Source organism: Anomaloglossus baeobatrachus, chromosome 1 (genome assembly GCF_048569485.1).
Source record: "Anomaloglossus baeobatrachus isolate aAnoBae1 chromosome 1, aAnoBae1.hap1, whole genome shotgun sequence".
In the NCBI taxonomy this organism is placed as follows: domain Eukaryota; kingdom Metazoa; phylum Chordata; class Amphibia; order Anura; family Aromobatidae; genus Anomaloglossus; species Anomaloglossus baeobatrachus.
Genome location: NC_134353.1, coordinates 837,171,688 through 837,184,741, shown reverse-complemented (window position 1 = coordinate 837,184,741; position 13,054 = coordinate 837,171,688).

Genomic DNA, 13,054 nt, shown 5'->3' with positions numbered 1-13,054 from the left:
TGGCAGAGTGGCGAGGCTGGGGAGTAGCGAGGGGAGAGGTGGATTAAGCGGGCTGCAGAGTTTAGGATAGATTGGAGGGGTGCAAGAGTGTTGGAAGGGAGGCCAGAGAGCAGGAGGTTGCAGTAGTCGAGGCGGGAGATGATGAGGGCATGCACTAATGTTTTTGAAGATTCTTGGTTAAGGAAAGCACGGATCCGGGAGATATTTTTGAGTTGTAATCGGCATGAGTTGAAGAGGGCTTGGATGTGTGGCTTGAAGGATAGAGCAGAGTCGAGGGTTACTCCAAGGCAACGAGCTTGTGAGACTGGGGTGAGTGAGCAACCATCAAGTTTGATGGAAAGGCTTGTTGGAGGAGGTGAGTGAGGAGGAGGAAAGACAATAAACTCTGTTTATATATGTCAGTGCAGGCTCACCCCCAACAGTTTACAGTCTGTTTTCCTGGAGCAAACTTTCCATAAACAAGGGGTATGGTCCTACCAATCTCGTTGTCACCTTCAGTCTGAGCTTCTGTAGCTTCTAGCACAAACAGATGTATTGAGCTCTGTGCACTGGTCACATTAAATAGCCTGGTCAGTCAGCAGTTTTAAACCACTTCACTCTGCTCAATTTCCCTAGAAGAGTGAGAGAGACAGATGACACATGGTCCTTAGTCAAAGCTAGCCAGGTGCATGTAGTAAAGACTTGCAGTGTTGGGATTAAACCCAGTACTCCCTGGCTGTGCAACAACACATAGATCACAATTAAATGACAATATAACGTGCACCATGTCCTCGCATACAGAGAACCATCCAAGGCCTGATCAGAGCTGGAAAATCCAGCTAAGTGTGCGAGACCAAGAGATTTCAGCACGAGCAGCGGTGATCAGAATAGGAAACGAAGACTGGATTGGTGAAGGTGAAGCATCAGATTGGCAAGTTGGATATCAAGATTTTTTACATTTCTTTAACTATAATATAATTTTGAAAATTGGCAGCCTGAGACCTCCATTTAGTTTAGTCTGCAAGGAATTAAATAAAACAAAAATCTACATTTTGTCGAATGCGGATTTTTGTCAAATTCGAGTACAAGTTATTTCCACTCTAATTTATTTTCTCATCTCTACTTACAGGTTATTTTTGCTTCTTATTGTATTTTCCTGGTTTTCATAATTTAAATTTTAACCACTAATGAGCGAACCCATGTATATTCGGGTCCACCGAACCAGTGCCATGGAGGTAGATGACATGGAGTAGTAGTAGTTGAAAACATGGAAACAGAAATCTGCACCCCTCCTTGGTGGTGTTAGGACATGCACTAAACTATTTTCTGCCTGAGGCGCAACCCACATTATATTACACCCTGCTGACTCTGTATTCACATTTCACCATCACAGCCAAGATAGGCAGTGTGCTCTCAAGACCAACATTTTTTAACAGTTTCTACAAAGGAGCCAAATTTTCTGCTCTAATGTTGGACAGTCTAGTTGCTGCATTTAAAAAGCTCATAGTTTGATTTGGAGTTAAGGTGGAGGTACACCAGCTAGACTTGGTACTTCCAGTCCCATTCATTTAGACTTGAAGCTGCTCATCTATGCTGATCAGTGTCTATCCTAGGAATCTGAAGCATTTATTTTGAAAAAATATTGTTCAAAGCAGGCAGCTATGTCTGAATATGACAGCTTTGAAAAATGTAATAAGAATCTAGTTCCATTTTGGAATTTGGTGGTACTGTAGCCATGATGAAGAGGGGACTTGGCACAGTTCAATTATGGAAGTAACCATAGCACTCTGATGTAATAGCGGGCATCCAGCAGGGTGGCCACCCAGTAATCAGCATCATTATTAGTTAGGGAAAGTTGGTAGTCACTTGGCAGTCACTGCAGCAATGATTTGGTCAGATTAGCCACACTGACCAGGCCTGACCGCTGCAGCACAGTTACAAGTTTGTGACAGAATAAGTCTGAAATACCTGGTGCACAGTGAATACTTTTTTTAACTAAAGTCACAGACCCGACTGCAGACTCGAGATAAGTATAATTTTGTTAAAAACTAAGCCCAAAGACCATGGTAAGAAATGACAACAGAATTTTTTTCCCAAAAATTTAAGGCCACGGAGTGGGATGAGAAGTAACAAGACATTTTTTTTTAAACAAATTATGACCACAGACCCTGGTGAGAAGTCATGAGAGTTAGGTTTTCCTAAAAATTAAGGCCACAAACCCTGGTGAGAAGTAGCGAGAGGTAATTTTCTCCAAATAAATAAGGTCACAGATCCTAGAGAGAAGTGGCGAGAGATTATTTTTTTCAAAAAAAATTAAAGCCACAGATCCTGGTGAGAAGTGTTGAGGGGTAGTTTTTCCCAAAATTTATGGTCAAACACCCTGGTGAGAAGTGGTGAGAGGTGTTTTTTTAAAAAAACAAAAATTAAGGCCACAGACCCTGTTGAGGAATGGAGACAGGTATTTTTGCAAACAATTAAGGCATCAGCACCTGGTATGAAGTGGTGAGAGGTAGTTTTGCCATAAAAATCAAGGCCACAGACCCTGTTGAGAAATGGCAAGAGGAAATTGTGCCCAAAAAATTAGGGCCACAGACTTGGTTGCACTGGCGACAAGTAGAATTTAGGAGGAGAAGGGGGAGGAGGAGAAAGCAAACCATTTATTTATTGGGTTTTCAATGGGATATTATTTTTAGGGGTTATGCAACACTGACTGACAAACGTCCAGTGATCCGAGGTGGTAGGACATGTGCTTGAATGCCTGGCACTTCATACCCAACTGCCACTATGTTTAACCAGTGTGCAGGTAAGCATTTTGGAAATGCTGTCATTCAGTGCCAAGGCTCATGGGTGACTAGGGGTGTATTTCCTCTTTCTATAGAGGATTTAGGGGATGGAAAGCTGTAGACTTCAATGGGATGGTGTGGATATAGTAGGTGATGCTGGTGATGGTCATGGTGGTGCTAGTAGTGGAGGTGCTGTTGTTGCCACATCATGTACTTGCAGGGAGGAAGGTTGCCCTGGTGATTGTGAGAAGATGCAAGATGCCGACACCACAACTGAAGAGGCCAACACTGCAGTAAAAGAGGGAGCAGGTGGAGCCTGAGTTCTTTCCTGATTTCTCAGGAAACTGCTCCACAGCAGCTTGTGCTTGGAAGTCAGATGACGCATCATGCAGGTGGTGCTCAGGTGACCCTTTGGTGAGTAACCTCACCTCCAGGGAGGTCACAAAGTTCACAGACCCGCATCTCCTAGCAGAAAATGTTTGTTTTTTTTCGAAGAGATGCAGATTTAATGTTGAAATTTCTACATCATATTCCTACACCCAATCTACACTTCTTGGCAAAAAAATGCATCAAAACACCATGTGGTTTTAATGAAATTTTTTTGCAAGGAGGTGCAGATTTGGTTCAGGAATATGGTGTAAAAAGTTTAGCACCGAATCTTTATTTCTTGGCAAAAAAGGCACAAAAACAGTTTTGACGCTGTTTCGTGTGATTTTCTGCCAGGAGGTGCAAATTTAGTGCTGAACTCTGGCGCAGAGATTTCAGCACAAAATTTGCACCTCCTGGCAGAAAACTGCACTGCAAAACCGTTTTTGTGCATTTTTTTTGCCAAGAGATGCAGATTTGGTGCTGAAATTTTTACACTATATTCTTGCACCCAAGTGTACAGTTAAAAAACACACATGCATTGGAAAAAAATAGTTTATTTGAATAAAGACTCCCCCACAATATTGTTCACCGATTTTGTTAATTTTAAAAAATCTTTGAAGTTTCAATGTAATCCAAAGGTGCAATGTTCCATGACGTGCTTCAAATCCTTTGGAGCTGAGTTCTGAAAACATGGCTCCATAGGTCACTCCTGGTCAGCGGCAGGCATAAAATGTCTCATGAGTGTACAGAGGTTCCAAATTTCAGCACTCAGCAGTGATGATAAGATGTGCCAAAGACCAGCTGGAGGACAGCAAAGAGTGGTAAAGTGAGTGGAAGTATTTTTCTCAGGGGCACTTTGCACACAACGACATCGCAAGCCGATGCTTGCAATGCCGAGCACGATAGTCCCCGCCCCCATCACAGCAGCGATATCTTGTGATAGCAGCCATAGCGAACATTATCACTATGGCAGCTTCACATGGACTCACCTGCCTTGCGACGTCGATCTGGCCGGCGACCCGCCTCCTTATTAAGGGGGCGGGTCGTACGGCATCATAGCGACGTCACACGGCAGGCAGCCAATAGAAGCGGAGGGGCAGAGATGAGCGGGACGTAAATATCCCGCCCACCTCTGTCATTCCGCATAGCCGGCGTGAGCTGCAGGACGCAGGTAGGAGGTGTTCCTCGCTCCTGTGGCTTCACACACAGTGATGTGTGCTGCTGCAGGAACGAGGAACAACATCGTACCTGTCGCAGTCGTGTAATTATGGAATTCCCAGACACTACACTGATGATACGATTACGACGATTTTGCGCTCGTTAATCGTATCATCTAGGATTTACCCATTTCGATGTCGAGTGCTACGCCGGAAGTGCGTCACTTTCGACATGACCCCTCCGACATCGCACCTGCGATGTCGTAGTGTGCAAAGTGCCCCTAAGTTTTTACCTTTTGATAGACCTTGCTAGTTTAGCAAAATGACGGCCAGCTGACCTTTATGTTGATGAATCCTTGCCAGAGCGAATTATAAAAAATAAATTAGCATTTTGGCAAATGGGGATTTTCCAATGTTCGAGTAGAATTCAATATATTTTCTCATCTGCAATAACTTACTTAAAACTAGGCTTTTCAGTGCCCCACATGAAAAAAGCATCAGTTGATTATTATATGCAGCACAACTTCAATAGTTGTCTATGGCTGAAGAGTTGCTAGATTTATACAAGAATGGTCTGAAGCAAAGAGAGATAGGAACTTTAATTTTAGAAGTCTGATCTTTGGTCCAAACTTTAAATTTAATGTGTTGTGGTATGATGTTACATCTGTGTGGGGTAAGGTCTAGGATCTGAGTATTAGGATCTTGTCTGGGGTCCCATTGTTAGTGTCCAATATCTGAAGTTAAGAGTCAGGAATAATTTTGGAGTCTTGTCTGCATTAAGGAAGTTACGAGCTTTTAATAGCAAATGGTATTTGAGATGATTGTTGTGTTCTATCTTCCCTCTAATCTGTTTACATGTATTAAGGAAAAAATACAATGAACATTTAGAAAAATATATATTCTAGCAAACCTTGTCTCATGAAAATTGTCAACTATGCATATTTATTTTGGGAATTTAAACACTAAGTGAAGTTTTGTGCTGAAAACCTATTGATATCTGAAGAATTAACAGACATGGGTTATTACTACAGCTTTAAACAGTGGTTTGCAGAATTTTTTGTCTTGGTTGAGTGACTTCTTACTGTTTGGTATATTGTTTTTTCTACGTATATAGTTACCATAATTAGTATTTCTGGAATGCTATTAAAGGGCTTTTAACTTTAAAAAGAAAAAGAAAATAAGATTAAAAACTATTAGGAAGAAGACAGCCTACAGTTTTGGAAATAAATAAGAAATAACGTTTGGAACTCCATTCTATGTCTGAACTGGGTGCAAAAACCTAAAAAACATCACTATGGGGAGATAAGGTATGCACACCAGTGACTATGTAAGGGGAATACATGGAATAGCAGAAACTGCTGTGTGAATACTGACATGAAAAATTCAATAGCTATATGTACGAATGAAATGTGGAAAAATGGAACCTGCATTACTGCCATGAACATATGAATAAAGAGAGTATGAATAAATGGAGTTCCAAACGTTATTTCTTATTTGTTAGTAGTTTTTCGTTTGGGAACCCTCCCCATACACACCTATTGCCAATCCACATCGTATATATAGCCTGGGTCTCAGCTTCCCATACACGGTAAGTTTTTTAACTGCATGAGAGGACACACATAAGCTAGGGACCCCAACGTAGAGAAATACTTTGGCGTAGTGTTGGGGCTCTATTGCATTGATCAATTCAGTAGCTAAATTTCTCTTTATTCATATATTCATGGCAATAATGCAGGTTCAATTTTTCCACATTTCATTCGTACATATAGCTTTTGAATTTTTCATGTCAGTATTCACACAGCAGTTTCTGCTATTCCATGTATTCCCCTTACATAGTCACTGGTGTGCATACCTTATCTCCCTACAGTTTTGGAAATGACGGCAATTACGTTAGTCAAAATACCTGAATATTAAAAGATCATTAATGTAAAGTATTCCTTGATGAGAGATAAAAACATGTCATTTGACTATTATTAATAAATATTTACTTTAAAAATAAGTTGATAAATTATGTGTCACTAAAGCAATGTAGCAAAATGTATTACAGCACAAAGAGCATAGGACCTTTTTTAAATTGATATTTAGCTTTTCTTTTCCTTTAAAAAAAATGTAAAAAGAAAAGGAAAAGACTATTAAAAAATAAATGTTTAATAGCATTTATTTGACTAAACTCTGGTTAGTGAAGTTCTTCATAAAGAATAAAGCAAAAGGAACCTACTGTACAGAAAGGTACATTTGGATCATAATTCAGCCATATTCTTGATAAGTAAGGGTTCTTTACATGCCCATATTCTTGATAAATGGTAGTTCTATATAACTCATGTATATAACAATGACTACACATAGTATGCAATGAGAAAAAAAGGATGGGCTATAAATGGGGAAAAAAAATAAGAGGATAAGTAATAAAATTGTTATAGGCTCACCTGACAGACTGAAGGAAAGATACAGCCAGCAGGACATGTCGGATGGGGACATGGATCAGTGAAGACCAGGTGAGCAGTTATGCAGGATGGCAGTATGGAATGTTTACTCTGGTACTTGTAGTTCCATGAAGGTTGTTAGTGCATTCAGGGCCAGGATTATGAATAGTCAGAGTGCTGGGTAGGTCTGGCTATTCACATGCCTCCACCCATGGATGTGTCTAATTTGTGTGTTATATTGAGGCAGTTTGTTTGGTCACATGAGCTCTGTATGCTTGAAAGCTGCAGACTTCCTGGAGGCACCCTGTGAGGAGGCCAAGTGTGTTTGAAGCCTTCGATAGCCACTGGACAGTGACTTCAGAGAGGCAGTCCTTCTTAACGTTGAGTCTGACATGAGTTAGTATGAGAAGCATAGTTCCTAGAAGGTAACCTCAAGTAAAAGGATTGTGTACTTACTGAGGTCAGTGAGTGAATGGCGCAATACTTCCACTGGATACTATTGCTGGGATGTATCCAAAGCCATGCAGGCATATCTGCGAATGAAACAGACTGTATGTAGTACATGTTTCTGTATAGCTGAAGGAAGGCTCATGTTTCGTTGCTGGAAAGCGGCTGAAGTGTGATTCAATAAAGTGACTGGACAGTTTAAATATAAACCGTTCCTGTGTGTGCCTCAATCTAGCAGCCAGGAAAGTACTACCCTATCACTTTCAGTGTGCATAGCCTCACAGAGCCATTTTTCAGAGTACCCCAGAAAGCCTTTTTCAAACTACCCTACACAGAGCCTTTTTTAAAAGTAACCCACAGAGCCAAAACTTTAAGAGTACCCACAGAGTAAGAGCGGGGCCACACGGGCACTACTGCGATGCTCACATGACACTCGGCTCGCGCTGGCAGTACAGCAGGAGCTGAGTGTCATGCTAGTATCCCTGCGACTGCGGTCCGACTGTGCGAGCGGACTTCAGCTGCAGTGGGCGGTCCAGCGCTGCGGAGGGGTGGGCCAGCACGGAGGAGGGGAAGGAGGGATTTCTCTCCCTCTCTCCTCCATAGCCGGCTATTGCGATTCTTGCTCTGCATGCGCGGTACACCGGTGTACCGCGAATGCAGTGCGATTTTTTTTTTTTTTTTTTTTTTTTTTTTTTTTTTTTTTTTTTTTTTCTCTCGCCCATTCACTTGAATGTGTGTGAGAGAAAAGAGTCTCGCAGTACAATCGCAGCATGCTGCGATTGTTTTCTCGGTCCGATTAGGGCTGAGAAAATAATCGCTCATGTGCGCTTACACACAGGCTAGAATTGGTCCGAGTGGAATGCAATTTTTTTTTTAACGCACTCCACTCGCACCGATTTTCTCGCCGTGTGTCTTAGGCCTAAAAGGCAAAGTAGCCACTCAGTCTTTTTTCAGAGTGCCCCCAGAGAGCCTTTTTTCAGAGTATCCCCACAGAGCCTTTTTAAGTTAACCCCTTCACGACCTTGGACGGATCTATCCGTCCAGGATCGTGTCCCGTTAAGCCCCGCCCCCTGCCGCGGGCAGGCGGCGTGGATCGGCACACATATCAGCTGTTTTCAACAGCTGACATGTGTGCCTGCTAGCCGCGGGTGGAATCTCTTCCACCCGCGGCCATTAACCCCTTAAATCTTGCTGCCAAAGTCTGGCAGCAAGATTTAAATGCGCGCGGCCATGTTTGTTACTCACCGCCGCCCCCACCGGAAGTCACGTGTGTTATCACGTGACTATCGGTGGTTGCCATCGTAGCACAGGGTCATGTGATGACGCCTGCTGCTACGATGTTTCACTTTCATTTTCCCTCGGCCGAGAGCAGAGGGAAAACCAAAGTGACTGAATCTGCTGATTACAGCGGTATTGCTGTGATCAGCAGATAGCGATCAGCAATCGGATTGCTGATCGCTATAGCCCCCTAGGGGGACTAGTAAAATAAAAAAAAAAGTAAAAAAAAAAGTTTTAAAAAATAAAAAAAAAACAAAAAACCTAAAAGTTCAAATCACCCCCCTTTCCCCCCATTGAAAATTAAAGGGTTAAAAAATAAATAAATATACACATATTTGGTATCGCCGCGTTCAGAAATGCCCGATCTATCAAAATATAAAATCAATTAATCTGATTGGTAAACGGCGTAGTCGCAAAAAAATTCCAAACGCCAAAATTACGTTTTTTGGTCGCCGCAAGTTTTACGCAAAATGCAATAACAGGCGATCAAAACGTAGCATCTGCGCAAAAATCGTACCATTATAAACGTCAGCTCGAGACGCAAAAAATAAGCCATCACTGAGGCATAGATCCTTAAAAATAAGAACGCTACGTGTTTCGGAAAATGGCGCAAAACGTGTGCCACTTTTATTGGACAAACTTGTGAATTTTTTTTAACCCCTTAGATACAAGTAAACCTATACATGTTTGGTGTCTACAAACTCGCACCGACCTGAGGCATCACATAGATACCTCAGTTTTACCATATAGTGAACATGGTGAATAAAATATCCCAAAAACTATTGTACGATCACACTTTTTTTGCAATTTTTCCGCACTTGGAATTTTTTTGCCGTTTTCCAGTACACTATGTGGTAAAACTTATGGTTTCATTTAAAAGTACAACTCGTCCCGCAAAAAACAAGCCCTCATATGGCAAGATTGATGGAAAAATAAAAAAGTTACGCCTCTCGGAAGAAGGGGAGCAAAAAACAAAAACGCAAAAACGGAAAGTGCCCGGGGGCTGAAGGGGTTAAGCCCCAAAGAGCCTGATGTCATGAGAACCCCAGCTTGTACGGCAGATGAACACAGTGTTATCACCACTCATAGCTACGGCTCCAATATTGGTTCCCTGATGACGCAGTGCACTGTCACATTTTCTAATTGGACAGTGTACTGCAACATCAATAATAGCAGAGTTGAGATCGTCGTGGGACGTTGTGTTTGTGGATTATGTCAGACCGGCAGGGGTGTTTTGAGAGTTAATAAATTGGAGAAAGAGGGTGTTTGTTTGTTACTTTGGGTTTTTTTTAAAATAAAAGATTTTTCTCTGTTTTGTGTTTATTTATTTTGACTTACAGGGTCATAAAGTCCCCTTATAGACCCCTCTCCATTACTAACCTGAGGCTTGATGACAGCTGTGATTTTTTTGAAAACTCACAGCTGTAATTAACCCCTTATATTACCCTGATTGTCATCACTCCAGGACAGTTGGGATGAGGCAGTTAAAGCACAAAAATTGGCTAATGTAATGGATGCAACAATTGTGGGGCTATTGCTAGCTGCATTTTTAGGATGGGGAGGGCCCAATAGCCAAGGGCCTCCCCAGCCTGAGAATACCAGTCCCCAGCTGTCCACTTTATCTCGGCTGTGTAGCAAAATTGGAGGGGACCTCACAACATTTTTTAAAATTACTTATTTAAATAATTTTAAAAAAAGCATGGAGTCCCTCATATTTTGATAAACAGCCAAGATAATGCAGACAGCTGGGTTTGCAGCCTCTAGCTGTCAGCTTTATCTGCACTGGGTTTCAAAATACAGGAGACCCTGCGCCATTTTTCCAACTATTTATTTAATTTTATGCTCCACTTTGTGGACCCAACAGCTAGTGTGAGTGTAACCAATCACAGACGCCGCCACAGAGGGTGGGCGGGGGAAGCAAGGCTGAAACCAATCACAGACACTTTAATTACCAGACCCATAAGCAGTGTTACAGCCATGTGGAAACTCAGCATTATTCTCCTGTTTTAATGACCAAACATATTTTTTTTCTTTTTACTGCTCTTCCCAATCACATTAATGCCAGTAGCAAAAATGTCTATAGCATTACTGTGATTGGTAGGCAATCCCAGTTTGTTTAGTGTCTGAAAATAAGGAACCAAACATGTGGGGAGGGGACTCGACACTCAAAAGGTGAATATCAAAATGCTCATTGTGGGGTAATATGTGTTCTGATTGCGGTGTGGTGGTATTTGTCTGTTGTATGTCTCATTACTTGGTACAATGTGGTGGTTATATGTGATCTGGTCATGGTGTGGCGGTATATCACCTCTATTTAACCTGTGGCTGCTGAAACCAGATATGAGGTGCAGCAGACAGTTGAGGTATAAGATGGACAGGAGGTTGTCCTTTCCTATTTGAACAAATTTTCTTTAGTACTAACTTTAAAAAACTTGTAGAAAACCCTTTAATATTATTGATCATATTAAGAAGTGACTGATAGTGAACAAAACAATGTGGACCTGACAGGTGACAAATGAGACTATAAATTAAAGTATAAGTAGGGTAAGAAGGTTTAAGCGCTTTTACTTTTAGCAGCCATTACTTCTTTATTGTGATTCAGGAAAGTGATTGAAAATGGGCTTGGTTAACAAAATGGATGGGGCTTTAAAATGTGCATGGTTTCTTAACACAAACAGGAGAACTGTTTTTAAAAATTTGAATCCCATTCTAGGGAAAAACACAAAAGAACAGAAGAAAAAAGGTAAATTGGACATAATTTCACACAATTCCAAAAATTGGCTAGACAAAATTGTTGGCACACTCAACTTATTTGGTTTTCAGACCCCTTGCAATAAATAACTGCAATTAATTGCTTCCTATAACCATCAACAAGCTTCTTATACCTCTTAACTGGAATTTTAGAGCACTCTGCTTTTGGAAACTGCTTCAGGTCTCCCATATTTTAAGGGCACCTTCTCCCAAAAGCAGGTTTACAATCTCTTCACAGGTGTTCAATGAGATTTAGATCCGGACTCATTGCTGGCAACTTCAGAACTCTCCATTGCTTTGTTTACATCCTTTCCTGGGGGCTTCTTGAAGTATGTTTGGGGTCATTGTCCTGCTGGAAGACTCATGACCCAGGATAAAAGCCCAGATTTCTGACACTGGGTACCACAATGTGATTCCAAACACCCATTGCTAGAGGCAGCAAAATATCCCCAAAACATCTTAAAGCCTCCATCATTTTCACCATATTACTGTAGGTACTGTGTTCTTTTATTTGTAGGCCTCATTCTGTTTGGTTATCAGTTGAAAGATGTGCTTTAGCAAAAAAAACTCTATCTTGCTCTCATTTCTCCAAAAGACGCTTTCACAGAAGAATTTTGGCTTATTCACTAGAGATGAGCGAACCGGTCGCGGTTCGGCTCGAGTTCGGTTCGCCGAACGGAGGTCTCGTTCGGTTCGGCGAACCACTCAAACCGCATAGGAAACAATGGGAGGCAATCACAAACGCATAAAAAAACCCTAGAAAACACCCTCAAAGGTGTCCAAAAGGTGACAAACAACTCAGAACACAAACACATGGGAAAGTGACAAGGACATATACTCATGCGAAAACAAAAGAGCTGGACAAGGAAAAAGAGGAGGAGACACAGATATAGGCATGGCATGCCCTTCTAAAATCATGTAAAACACCGCAAGGTTACTCCAAGCGGAGTCTCCCTTTTTTTCCAAAAATTGGGCCACACACACACCTACCCCTTCAGTGGCAGCACTTGTGCCCCAGTTGTACACTTCACAGCTAGATTTGCATCAAGCACATTCAAAAATACGCCATACTTAACCGTTCCCAGGATGACCCCGGGGTAGGTAGCAAAGTCTTTGCTGAACCATGACTTGTTCATCTTGGCTCCTTTTAAAAAACACAGCAAGCAAGGGTTACTCCAAGCGGAGTCTCCCGTTTTTCCAAAAATTGGGCCACACACACACCTACCCCTTCAGTGGCAGCACTTGTGCCCCAGTTTTACACTTCACAGCTAGATTTGCATCAAGCACATTCAAAATCCAAAATCATTTACTTTCCCCAGGATGACATAGGGGCAGTAAATTCCTTCTGGATCCATGACTTGTTCATTTTGATGAACGTCAGTCTGTCCACATTGTCACTGGACAGACGCTGTTACCAGCACCAGATACGGTGCTACTGGGACGGGTAGACTGTTGAAGATGACGAGACCGTCCCATGTTTGTGAAGTTACAACTGGGAGATTAACTCCCTGCACCACGGTTGTTTGGTGGAAAAGCCGAGCTAAGATCGAGTAACAGCTTTTGCTGATACTCCTGCATACGTGCGTCCCTTTCTATGGCTGGAATTATGTCACAAAATTTGGACTTGTACCAGGGATCTAATAGTGTGGCAATCCAGTAGTCATCATCACTTCTAATTTTGACAATACGAGGGTTATGTTGGAGGTAGTGCAGCAAGAAGGCACTCATGTGTCTTGCGCAGCCATGCAGACCAAGTCCACGCTGTGTTTGTAGCATAGAGGTGCTAACCGTCCTTTCTTCCTCTGACATCTCCCCCCAACCTCTTTCAACAAAAATTTGACCAAGGTCTCCTTCATCCGCTGAGTCT